Source organism: Gossypium hirsutum, chromosome A08, assembly GCF_007990345.1.
Source record: "Gossypium hirsutum isolate 1008001.06 chromosome A08, Gossypium_hirsutum_v2.1, whole genome shotgun sequence".
NCBI classification, from domain to species: Eukaryota; Viridiplantae; Streptophyta; class Magnoliopsida; order Malvales; family Malvaceae; genus Gossypium; species Gossypium hirsutum.
The window spans coordinates 22,778,247-22,793,301 of record NC_053431.1 but is presented as its reverse complement, the minus strand read 5'-3'; positions in this window follow the sequence as shown (position 1 = coordinate 22,793,301).

Below are 15,055 nucleotides of genomic sequence, written 5' to 3'. Positions count from 1 at the left end.
ACTTAAAATTCAATTTAATTTTTTATTTTAATATTGTATATATTTCATGTGTTATTATTAATTAGTCTCAAATCATACATTTAATTGTTTATTATATGCTATTTTTAAACACATGTATGCATTCTAAATACGTGGTTTCCACATGCATATGTATAAGGATGGATCCAGAGGGCAGCCGCCCCCTTGGAATTTTCATATTTTTGAATTTTATATATAAATCATGTATTTTAATTTGGTATCCACATTGTATAACATTTGCTCCCTAGGCCAAATTGTATTTCATATAATTCACCCCCTAAAGCCATAAGGTTATACTTTAGATTAACAAAATATTTTTCAGTTTTTAATTATATAACTTTAATAATAATAATTAAATATTAATATATGATGGGCCTTGAAAGATAAAACTTAGAGCTCAATATAGACTTTAAAGTTAAATTACAGAATTAATTGATTTGGCCTATACCCATACATATTAGGTTAATGACTTTTCTACATTTTGATTTGTATGCCTTGCTAAAGAATTATCTTCCTCTGGTAAGGTGTCGATACTGTCGAGAGAAAAAGACAAGAGTTTGATGTCGAGACCGAGAGCACAAAGTAAAAAAATATACAAATTATCTTCCTCTCGGCTCTTTACGCAAAAGAACTCTTATTGGGAAATGTGTTCATATTATAGTAAACATGTAATTGTTTTCTATGTATTTGAACGATGAATAAATAAATTTCACATTTCACTGCTATGTCGTTTGTATTTCTTTCTTTCATATTTTGTATGCATACCGAAATTGTAACAATAAAATATTAGCTCATTGATTGTCTAAATTCAAATTGATGATAAGTGACATTGTAAGAACGTTTACATTACGAGAAAGACAACTTACTTCGGTATGTAATCTAAACGAGTTTGTAATTCCGTAAAAGAATCAAAGTGAGCATTTGATCCAAATATTAAGAAGGATTATTATGTCATCTACAATTTCAATTGAGGAGATGACTAGTCTTAGCTACTGGAGCAGTTGACTCCACGGGTGGAGACATAAATGTATTCATTAGTAGAATGATACATTAGACTGGATCCAAGATGAATTAATTTTGAATTTATTTTTGAATTAATTCACTTGTGACATTCATGGTGTGATTTATTTAAATTCTAAGTTAGTCATTGACCATGCGTATGTAACTCATGTGCTTTGATATAGATGGAAGATTATGTTCTAAAGATGATCGAGCTGATAGCCGGTGTGTTGGGTGCATGACTTGTGTATGGAATGGCTTTACTAGCAAAAGTGGAATTCATAACTCAATTATAGAGTTGAACGCTATCCTCTCATTGGGATTGTGTGGATTGATAAATATGAAACGTGACCACGGGTTGTTTGTTCTCGAATGAGCAATTTATCGCAGTCATTTGTTGATAGTGATCATATTAATCATTAAGAAGACATAATGGTGACAATGAGATAAAATACTATTGTATTGAGTGAACAAATTTAACTCAAAGGAATTAAGAATATCATATGAGGGTAACACACACATGACAAGGTCATTGAACAAAGTAGTTTCATGAATTGCTTTCGTAAAGAGTATACAATAAGGAGTTTTCAACTATAGTACTTTTGTGGCCTGACTCCATGATTAAGTAATACGAATTATCTAAATGATGCTTCTAGACATAATTGCAATTACTAAATTCTAATTATATATGTCCTATCAGTCCCAAAACTAGCTTAACAAAAGCTCGGTCGAACTACATTTGAATCAGAAGAAAATTCTACGACTTTAGAAATAATTTAATTGAGTCAATTTATTCGATGTGGAATTAAATTGGGCGATTGTAAGAATTGTTCAACTAGAGAATTTTCTTGAAAAATTAATTTGGAAAATCTAAGTGATTTTTGAGAAAATTGATTTTGATCAAATAAAATAAAATTAATCAAATTAATTAAAATTAATATGATATTTTTGAAAATTAATTTTTAAGTTAGACAATTAGCCTAATGGGTAATTGAACTTAAAAATTGGTCTTGGGATCGTAAATTGGGTTTGGGAGCCCAAAACCAAGACCAAGACCCAAAAACTAGTCGAATCGGGCCTGGTATGTGAAACCGTGCTGACAGTCCAATCAGTCTCTGGACCGAATCGGTCAAATTGTTACTAGCCCATACCAATGTGATAACAATCTAACCTGCTCGGGGTGACGACGATTGCAACAATAGCATTCCGATGGCCAGAAAATGGTCGGTGGCGGTGAGTCTTCGATGGTTAAGCAGTGGAAGAATTACACTCCTATTGGGACTCTATCAGATAATTTAATTTTAGATTAACTATTTCAAAAATAATATTATTTTAATAGGTTTAATATTAAATTAAATTAAATTAAATACTTATCTAAATAGTATTTTATTAATTTAATATTAAAGTGATTATCTTAATATTAAATTTAATTTAGTGTTTATCTTATAGATAAATATTCTATTAATTTAATATTTATGTGATTAAGTTTAATCATAGTTGAACTCTCTAAACTCTCCCAATATAAAGTGTAACAACCTTATTTTCTTTCTCTACACTATTTCTCATCACTTTCTCTTATTTTATCTTCACTAACATATCAAGAACATAGGACCATATGTAAGGAAACTCTACATTAACATCAATCTCATGCTTTTTCAATAATATCAAACTTAAAAATATTCATGATGTTCTTACCTTGTTCTAATCTTCATTTTGATTTTCTCTCTCCTCCAGCTTCTATTCCTTGAATCCAATTTGATATTCTAATTCCCCATAGTCTCCTTAACATTTTTCTCTCTTGGTAGCTATGGAAATTCTTTTGATTTCTAGATGAAAATAGTAAATTTTTGGTGGAAGGACTAAATTGTAAAGAAAAGAAAACTTTCTTTCTTTTCTTCTCTTCTAACATTTGCATGCATAGAAAGATGATGAGAATTATTCATCTTTCCTTCCTTATATACTAAATAAAAATATTAATAAAATAATATTTATCTAATTAATTAATTTAAAATATCATCAACATAATCATTACATTCTAGAATTCTCTCTCTTACTAATTGACCATTTTGCCCTTCATGATCTTTTAGAATTCCATAATTGAGTCATCACTTAATTTGGTAAACTTACCATTTAGTCCCTCATAATTTTTCACCTATTCAATTTGGTCCTAATTCATCCATTTTCCTTAGTTTCTAGATCATTCCACCCTTAAAATATTTTCAATATTGGTCCTTTCACTTTTTCATATTTACACTTTAACCTCTCAAATTTTGAGTATTTACTCTTGTGCAACAAGACTTTTCTCATCTTTACAATTTAATCCTTTCTTGAATTGATATATCATAATATACTTCCCAAGGTTGACACAACTCAAAATTTTCTTTTTTGTCACTTTATTTTCTTATTTTACTATATCAAGGATAATATCTTACTGTAAAAATTTTCGGGGTATTACATAAAGAGAGTCTTGGATCATTATTTACACACATTTGAATTCAAGAGAAAGTTGTAGAGAGAAAATTTTCTAAAGAAATTGTTTCAAAAATTTCTAGAAATATTTTCTTATTTACAACTTGGCCTAAAAGTTTAGATAAATTGTGAAATTACCCCATTGGTAATTTTGTGAATTTTTTTTATTCGAAGCGAATGCACACTCGGCAGACGTGAGCTTGAGGATAGCGAAGGATACTACTCGGTCGAGGTGTTCATCCCAGACAAATCGAAAATGTATAATTTTGATTAAGTACTTATTATTTTAGATATCATAACCAAGTTCTTGTTTTGGAATTTTTTTTTTAAACTTTTTTTCCCTAAATTTATTTTCCGCTGCGTTTTTCAAACCCGATTTCCAACACCTCTCGGTAAATATTTTTGAATAAATTATGTTCTTTATTTATTTTACTTATTATGTTTTTCTTTTTCCTGATATTATGTTATTTAATATATTATTACAGTCTTCAAGTTTTTTTATTAAATTATGGTCAACAAAAAAATTGGATCTTTTTTCAAGAAAAGGGTGTCAGAAAGCAATAATGATCAATCGGTTCCTCAACCTTTTTGTTTGCATATTGGAAAGAAATATTTAATCTTATATAGTGTGATTTCTTTCTTTTAATTTTTTTACAATTAAATTGTTCATGCTTTTTTTTAAAAAAGAACATTAAATTGATTTGTTTGATAAGAAAAAAAAAAGTATCCGAAAAGAATTGACACTTTTTACATTAAAATAAATGTCGTTCAGATTAAAAGTTTTACCTCTCTTGGAGTAAAATCCTAGATCCGTCCTTGCATATGTATGTGATAGAGTTTCTAGTTTCTATAATAAATATATTATATTATTATATTTTAATTATTTTTAGTATTTATACTCATGTGTGACAAACAATTAACTTACTCATGTTGCCAAAGCATAAATTAATTCTTATGCGATTTTTTAATAAATATATTTGTTACATAATTTTTTTCACTTACATTATAAGTGTGCCATAAATTTAGTTTTATATAATACTGTGAGATAATATATTAGACTTTACCTTCTTAGTTTTAAGTTTATTCGATTTGTTCTAGTTTTTACTAATTAAGTCTTAATTCAGTTGATATTACATTAATTTGAAGGATGTGAATATTAATGTGCATGTATCCTCCACTTTCAAGATTGAATAATAATAAAAGAGATTATTGTAACACCCCTTACCCGTATTCGACGCCGGAATAGGGTACGAGGCATTACTGGACTTAAACACAAGCAACCACACATTTTCGAGTCATAAATTTTTGTCAAATTTTAAAACTTTTTTCATTCAATCATAAAGTCCTTAATACGAGCCTATGAGGCCCAAAACATGCTTTAGAAACGATTCAGGACTAAACTGAGAACTTTAGAAAAATTTTCAACACTTATAAAATTTTTCCACCAAACAAGGGTCACACGCCCGTATGGCTATGGGACACGCCCGTGTGGTCACACACACTTGTGTCCCGAACCCGTGAAACTCTCTATTTGTCACCCAAGAACAAATTGAAGTCACACGACCAAGTCATACGCCCGTGTACTAGGCCATGTGGTTGATTTAAAATTTTTGATTTTTCATAAAATAGGTGCAGACTTTACATGCCCAAGACACATGCCCGTGTCTGAGGCCATGTCATCCACACGACTGAGAACACGCTCGTGTCTCTGCCTATGTGCTCAATTCTGAGCATTTTGTTTTGTAAAAATTAGGGTGTAGGGGACACAAGGCCTAAACACATGCCAGTGGGACAAGTCGTGTGTCACACACGCCCGTGTGTCTACCCGTGTGGACAAAAATAAGCTATTCACCAAACCATTTTGCCACCCTTTGATGCATACACCTACACAACACAACATAGCACCAACTCAAGCATATACATACCACCAATTCAGCCACGACCAAAACATTAACACAACGTTCACATGCTACCATTTATCATACAAAAACATCACATACTTATCAATTCAAATCTTGTAAACTTCCACATCCATGAAAAGCATCATCGTATAAATTACTTATACCAATTGTAGCTAATTTCAAGTGGCCTTATACAAAATGAACTATCAACCAATATGAGCCAACATATTTGGCCAATTCAATTATGACACATAACAAAATAACCAAGTCCCCTATACATGCCATAACTCAAAATGTTGAAATCATTGGTACCAAATAATTGTTGATAGTGTGAGTGCATCTCCGACAGTCTTCGATCCCCGAGCTAGCTTGGTGACACTATAAGATAAGGGAAAGGAAAGGGGAGTAAGCTGTATAGCTTAGTAAGTTCCTATCCAAATAATAAGCATCATATCCAAACATTTAACATACAATTAACATGATAATAATTGGTATAAATATTATTAAGATCTCGTAATCATAGCTTACTCAATCATAACCTTACCGAAGGTTCATTACATATCGAGTTCATCACATATGAGTTTTACGTTCATACCTAAGTCATCTCGAATTGGATTTGCACACAATTTACCTTTGACATACTCGTTAAATTACCTATTGAACCACTTGGAATACTAAAGGATACTTGGGAATTTCGTACACACAGTAACATACCAATGCCATATCCCAGATATGGTCTTACATGTGATCTCATATCGATTCTAATAGCCCAGCTATGGTCTTATACAAAGCCTCATATCGATGTCATATCCCAGATATGGTCTTATACGTAAATCTCAGTAACCCTAATGTCATGACATTTGTATCCTATCTATTCCCAAGGTTCAACTGGAATTTCATGCTTGTCGGAACTTTTTTGAATACGGCCAAGGTTAATCACAATTCATACAATAATAAAAAATTTAAAACATAATTAAAATAATGCATTATTTGCATACTAACTTACCTCAATACAAAAATAGTAGAAATAGGGCCTATTTGTCAAACACTTTGTTTTCCCTTGATCTAAGTTCGAACCTCGTTTCTCTTGATCTAGAATAGAAAATTTAACTCATTTAATATTCACATTGTTCAATTCAGCCTAAAATTTACATTTTGGAAAAATTATATTTTTGCACCTCAAACTTTGACATTTTTACATTTTGGTCCCTAGGCTCGGAAAATGAAACGGATTCAATTTCTTTGATTCCCAAGCCTAGCTGAACCTCTTTCATGCTTATAACAACCCACATTTTCCATTATTTCATATTTTTTACCACTCATTTTATAACTTTTTACAAATAGGTCCCTTTAGGTGTTTCATCAAAAATCACTTAGCAAAACTTGTTTATCTAACATCAAACTTGCATAATCTACCATTAAACATCAAAATACACACATGTCTAACATGGGTCAAACCCTAGACCTTAATCATCTCTCAAATTAGTGGTAGAAATAGATTAGATCGAGTGTCAACGACTTCAAAAAATGTAAAGAGCATTACAAACGGGACGAGAACAGACTTACAATCGAGCTTGAAAGTTGGCCAAACCCTAGCTATGCCTTCCTTCTAATTTTTGGCACAAGGGGGAGAATATGGATAAGGTTTTTGGCTTGATTTTTGCTTTTTAATTCATTTATTTACCAAATGACCAAAATGCTCCTAACTTAAAACATAAAATTTCTACTACCTCATGTCCATTTTTGTCCACTAACTTAAAAAATGGTCTAATTACTCATTTTATAACTTTTTACAAATAGGTCCCTTTTTGTTTCATCAAAAATCACTTAGCAAAACTTGTTTATCTAACATCAAACTTGCATAATCTACCATTAAACATCAAAATACACACATGTCTAACATGGGTCAAACCTTAGACCTTAATCATATCTCAAAATAGTGGTAGAAATAGATAGATCGAGTGTCAACGACTTCAAAAATGTAAAGAGCATTAAAAACGGGACAAGAATAGACTTACAATCGAGCTTGAAAGTTGGACAAACCCTAGCTATGTCTTCCTTCTAATTTTTGGCACAAGGGGGAGAAGATGGACAAGGTTTTTGACTTGATTTTGCTTTTTAATTCATTTATTTACCAAATGACCAAACTGCTCCTAACTTAAAACATAAATTTTCTCTTACTTCATGTCCATTTTTGTCCACTAGCTTAAAAAATGGTCTAATTACCATCTAAGGACCTTGAATTTAAAGTTTCATAGCAATTAGACACCTCTAGCATATAGAACTCAAGTTTTGCACTTTTTGCAATTTAGTCCTCTTAACTAAATTGAGTGTTCATATGTCAAAATTTTTGAACAAAATTTTCACAGAATCATTTTATAAAAATGTAGACCATAAAAATATAAGAAAAATAATTTTTTTCTTCGTCGGATTTGTGGTCCCGAAACCATTGTTCCAACTAAGCCCAAAATCGGGCTGTTACAATTATTCTAATTTTTGGATGGAATTTTGTAATGCCCTCAACCTGACCCAATTCATCGAGTTAAGATCTAGGGTGTTACATCAAATAACACTTAACGAAATTTGAAACAGTAGATAAACACTCTTTACTTAAAACTTTTTTCTTTTCATTTCTTTTAAAGACTTAATTTCAAAGAAAAAAAAAGAAAGTATTTAGAATTTGATTTATTACATCACACTTAGTATAACACATTACAACACATAAATTTACTATAGAAAGACTCTTAGGGCGTAACCCTACAATACACTATTTTTCCCCTGTATGCATAATAATCCATTTTGTTTCTAACTTGGCATACTCCTGGCATAATCCCTCCTGGAACATTCTCTTACTACATCACCTGAAACAATAACAAAAATTGTAAGTTCAGGAGAACTTAGTGAGAGTTAATATAGAATAGCTTAGCATATCATTTTAAAATATTTGAAGAACATCTGAACGCCAGCTTCCCTTCTTAACGACTTACTTCTGTTTAGGTGGATACTATCACAGTTTCATGCTTACACTTACACAACCAACTACTATACTCTTAATCGTACCAATTCTCTTATAACTACCTGACTAACTTAAGATCCTTCCAGACATTACCTTAATCTATTTTAAGCCCGTTACATATAGATCTTCTCTTCATACATACATAGATTTCAAAATGATTGATTACAAATACTGTTCACTGGCTGATACATACACATTTGGTGGATACTCATGCAGATTTGAATACTATTAATTTACTAGTCAAATCATATTATTATTTGATACCCTACAAGCTCCCACTGATAATGAATTATATAGATCATTTAAATGAATTCCATAACAATTTTATTACAGAACCCCAGATATTTAGAAATATGATGATTCAGATTTCGTAAGATTTCAGAAGAAGACGTGATACTGTTCAAATATGACGGATACCAGATATCTCAAATTCGACCCTACATGGTACAGATAAACTTAGACTAATGGATACTTATCTTATTCATAACTACGAACATGCCCAAATCCCAAACTATCAGGTTATCATGGCAGATACCCCTTTCTGAACATACAAGTACACACTTCTTTTCAAGAAACTCCCTTAAGACTTATTCAATTACATCACAAATATTATTCAACTACTGTAACTTCAGACTTATCATAACCTTATCATAATAGTATAGAGCAATCAAAATTTATCTAGAACTTACTATAGGGGTAGACAATCATATTCCACCAAACAAACTTAATAGAGTATGCCACAATCGCCAAACAGAATATGCCAAAAGGGCCAAACAGAATCATGTGTTTACTATCCTGGCAGACTTTTATAGAATGTGCTATGGGTTTCTCCTTCATAGACTGACACATAAGTTTATGTATCGTGATTTGTTGGTTCAATCTACACATTATTGAAGGTTACACCATGAACATTCATATAATCATATATTGACATGGGTATCAGCCATATGGATGTGCATACTTCTATATATTATGATTTTCCAGTCTAATATTTATCTTTCTAGAGGCTACACCATGAATATTTTCATATTATACGATGCAATGGGTTTCAACCCCATGGTCTTACACTTGTTTTCATATCGTGATATGTTAGTCTGGTTAGCAATATAACTACCTTACCAAAGGCATCACAGAGGGAATTGCTTCTTATTCACTTACCCATATCTGTTTGCATTCCAAACTAATTCATACTTTTCATATATCAAACTATACCTGCATGCTTACCAACTAACATTATTTTCAACGGACCTTTGTACATATCATTACAACACATATCTCATATTTACTATAATCATACACTTACCAATTGTCATAGATCTCATCGCCTTTTATATATATATATACTTATATTTAAACATTTCACATATAAGAGTCAATGTAGAGACTCACCTGATACTTATTTACAGTAGTTCGAAGTTCCAACCAAGACATCCTCCTCAAACCAGCAACAACAACTACTTAAAGAACATAGAATTACCAAATTAAAAAATCATTCACACACATCTCAATTACTAGCAACCCCCATGCAAAGCCTTATGCTTACAACTTACTATTCATTTACCCCTTACAGACTTACTCTTTTAGAACTTAACATGTAGAGTTGTAATACTTACCCAAAGGTGGAATGACCACTAATTAAAATAAGAACCTTAGCTTCTAGCTTAAGAAGGAAAAAAATACCATTGAACTAAAAAAAAAAGAATCAGAGAGTAGCATATTCAAGAGAGAAGAACCTTTTACAGAACTCTTCTCACACATATGAATATGCTTCATCCTACTTAGTGGAGTTTAACAAGTGAAACAAATTTCAGAATATCCTCCATAATGGTCTACAGTTTCCAAGAGAAACATAAATGAAAACCCTGCATAATAGATATCAGACCAGTCTACCCAGTTGGTTTCTAACCAAGTCACTTTACAACCCAACTGGTAAAGTACTAATACAAACAGGGCGTACTATACATTTGGTGATAACTCATACCATAATTACATTTTCATTTAACAAAACCTTTCTCTTTAAATAGCAGAATAATTTGAAATGGAAGCTTCACTTACTTACACAGCTGCTACTATACGTCCACACCTGTTCGCCAAAAGAAGAAATTGGATGTATTATACTTTTCCAAATAGATTATTTCACTAGAATTGGCTTACATCTTGGATTCGCCAGACTTAGGATGTGACGAATTTCCTCTAAATAAAATTTTATATTACAACAGTTCAAGTATAGTTGATCATTACAAACACTAAACTGAATAATTAAGTCAACAATTAACTTAACTTTCCCTAACTAATTAGCTAACCAACCAAATTAAATATGAAGGTGAACCCATATATTTACATGGGATTAGACTCGAACATAAAATCTCAAAATTTTTAAAAGTTCAACTTTACCATTGAATTAATACCTCATTGACTTTCCAAATGAACTTTTTCTACTACGCTGTAAATGCCCTTTTTAATGAAAGTTAATTTGAAAAAGAAAGCAATAACTAAATATTATTACTATTATTATTTTATTAGATTTTGGTTTATAAATTCGAAAAGTAGGCAAGTTAACTATTGGGAATATAATCTGAAGTCTTAACATTATACAAAACTAGTATGGTATTTGACTCACATTTTGTGTTGATTTAATTATTTTGAATTAAATAGTTAAAATTTAAAAGTTATAATATATTTTAAAATTTTATATTATGTATATTAGGAATTTAATCTCAAGTTTTTATTTTTAGAAATTTAATCTTTCTAATTTTTAACTTTAAAAATCTAAGTCTAATTGTCAACACCTATAAATTTTTTTATTAAATTTGTTGATGTGACATTTTAAAATTTAATAAAAAAGTACTCATTTGATAATCATGTCATAAAAAATGGCATTATAATGAACTTAAACTTAGCAAAAAAACTTAACTGTGTTATCAATTCTTTAAATTTACGTGAGCATTGTAATTAGAATAACATATTTAGAATAACTAGTGATACTATAAATGTTATATATGAACTTATTCGAAATTGATCATTACTACTTATATTTGAAATGTAACTTTTTATAGCAAAAAACTTAAGTTCATTAGTTTTTTTTTTTAAGATTTAGTTTAGTTTTTTTATCTATTAAAGAATATTCTTAAAATTTGAAAATGTAAAAAATGGAAAAAATAACTAATTGTTTTTGCCAATGCCCAAAAGGGATAGTTTTGAGTTTTGACTGTATTTATTTGCCTTAATTAAACAATATATTTGGAAATTTTAGTTGATTTCCTTTGAAAGTAATAAACAAAAGGAAAATAAAAAAAAGAGGACTTTAGCTACAACATTAGATTAGTTAAAATAGTCCTTAATAAAAAAAATTACATTATAGCCGGTCGAGTTTTAGTTTAGTTGATATCGATATTATTATCAATATAAAAGTACGAAGTTTCAAATGTGTTAAAATGTATTTATTTTTTATTTAAAAATTGAAATTGTAGAAGCCCAAATTGCCCGGGCCTGATTTCATCAAAATCCAACCAAACCTCTAAACCCACTAAAACCCTTAACCCATGATCCATTTATATCTATCCAAACCCATTACAAAACCCAAATATTAAACCCAATTCAAAAGCCCATTAAACCCCCCAAAAAAACCTAACCCAAAAAAAAACCAAGAAACCCTAGCCACCTAGCCACTTTCCCACTTGCCCCATTTTCCCTCCCATTTTTGATATCCATTGTCTACCACCATCACCTACAAAATAGAAAAAGAAATAATAGAAAATCATGTAAAAGATGGCTATAAAAAGCCATTCAAAAATCATGTAAGGGGGGATTTTACAAAGATTGAAAAAGGAGACAAACACAAAAATCCCTTCAAATTTTAAACACAAAAGAAACATCAATAAAAAGGTTGCATTTTTTCTTTTATCCTCTTCTTTCGAATCTTTTTTCTTTTTTTTTTTTGTGTTGTTTTTTCTTTCTTTATATATACATATATTGTTAAGAAAAAAAATTTCGGCCACCGTGGGCGGTGGCCAGCGGTGGCCGGTGTCGGAGACGGGCGGCCGCAGACGATCGGCCGGTGACCCCCCTTTGCCGGATTTCCTTTTCCCCCATCCCTTCTCTCTTCTTTCTCCCTTCTTTTTTTTCTCTCTTCAAAATGATTTTTTTTTGTCAAAAACTGGCCTTAAAGTATGTAGCGCTTTGCGATTTAGTCCCTCTTGCTATGTTATGTTTTTAGGGGAGGATTAATTGTGTTTTTGGTCCCCCACAGTTTTATGCATGTTCAATATAGTCCTTTCCTTTTATTTTTATTTCAATTTTGCCCCAAATATTTTGTTTTTAGTTCAATTTAATTCTTTTTAGTTACTTTACTATTTAAATTAATTATTTTAGTATTATTATATTTCATTTACTTATGTAGCGTATTAATAATTTTTTTATGTATTTTATATATATTATGTATATATTTTTTAATGCCATTAGTTATATATTTCTTATGTATATATTCCTAAATACTATTATATATATATATTAAATACCATATTGTGTATATATTATTATTACAAATTATTACTATTGCTAGTATTATTATAACTATTATTATATTAGTGTATATTTTATGTACATATGTATATATATATTTGTACATATCATTATTTTATATTATTATTGTAAATTTTTTATGTATATATTTTTTATGTACGTTTCCTAATATTTTCTTTTATTGTAGATATTATTATTATTACATACTTTTATTATATGCATATATATATGTATTTTTATGTACATATTATTATTTTATATTATTATTACCAAATATATCATTTTTCCTATTTTATTATTAGTACATGATTTGTTTTTATTTTGTAAATATCATTATTATTGTTATTCTAATATTCTAGTATTCCATGTTAATATTTTTCATTAATGATATCATTTTTTTGCGTCCTTTATCTATTTTTAATTTCTCACTTTAGGAATATTTTTTCTCATGTTTTAATTAATTTCAAAAATAAGACAATGTACCGATTTAATATTAAGCCATCGATTTCATCGCTATGTTAGGTGAAATTTGTCTGCTTGTGTTAAAAAACGGGACACCCTTTCTAATAAAAAAAATCGAAAACTAAAAATTCTCATTTTTCAATTGGATCACGAGTAAATGTCAAATTGAATTCGTATTTTTGAAAATCAAGTCAACACATGTTTATGAGATACCAATTTTGGGCGTCGCGGGGGTGCTAATACCTTCCTCGCGCGTAACTGACTCCCGAACCCCAATTTTTCTCTGGACTTTCACGTAGACCTAAATTTGGCCTTCTTTTTGTTTTAAAATAATTTTATTAGGTGTCCGATCACACCTACAAAAAAGAATCGGTGGCGACTCCCTTTGTTAATAAAATCGAAAGTTGGTTTCAAATGTTTAATAAATCGCCCCAATTAGCGACCAACCGAAAGATAAATTTTTTTTACGTCGCTACAGCTGGCGACTCCACTGGGGACCCTTTTTGAGAGTCGAGTCGAATTAAACTCGCGTTGTCAAAATTTTCAAAGTTCCTTGTTTAAATTAACATTTAGTCGTGATCCTCAAATTTTTTGTTTTCAAAAAAATCATGCATTTGCATCGTGTTGTATATATTCTAACTTGTTTTATCCGGTTGTTTTTCAGCTTTAAATTTTTGTGATTTTAGTTTTGGTTTAGTTTTTTAAATAAAACGTAAAGGTTTGCAAGTTTCTCCCCGCACACCGTGCACGGGCATTTTTGTTGCATAACATGAGCTCTATACCCGGGCTCCGTCCCTGTTAAGTGAAAGTAAACGCTACGCCTTCGTGAGTTAACTCGTTCCTCCGCACAGGCTAGTGAATACTTTCGGGTTACATATGACTTATGCTTTCGTGAGTTAACTTGTCCCTCCGCATAGGCATAAGTAAATGTAATCCCTCGAATTGATCTCATAGGCCTATGATGGGCCATGACCAAGGCTCTGTACTAATCTTAGTAGATGACAGTACAGACGATTCGAGTACCCATTTAGAACCAAAACCACATATAGTGAACCGTACGAGCCACCCAACTAGAGCCATGCCGAACCTCCGCTCGTTTAGTAGTCACTGAAATAAGTACACGGGAAAAGCACATCTTACCTTCTATTTCTTTTACATTTGTGCTTTCTAAGCAAGGGAATCAAGTCCACTGGACCAAGTAGCTTAATTTGTTAGATTTTCCACAGTTTTTCTCTGTTTATATGTGTTGCGCTAACCAAGGTCGTTTGTCTATATTTCTATTTTTCATTATGCATCGAAGGCATCTTGTTAGGAAGGTGTTGATTAGAGATTGGTTGCCAAAAATGAGTTTCTAATGGAGGAGTCAATTATACGAGTGACCGAAATGTTGTGTAATAGACTCCTTTGATTAAGAAAATGCCTAAATAGGGGCTATCTTGAAATTAACACCAAATTTTTGCATATTCATTCATGACTGACATTCATTTGACATTCATGCATTCATTCATGCATCCATTCATTCATTGCATATCCCATACTCGTTCGCTGAGGTTAAAACGTACAATTCGCAGTTGCAATACCACAAGACCAGAACCACGTCATTCGTATAGAACGTGCCGACAAACTAGAGTAATGGAGGCCGAATTCAATGAAAGGATTGAAAAGATGG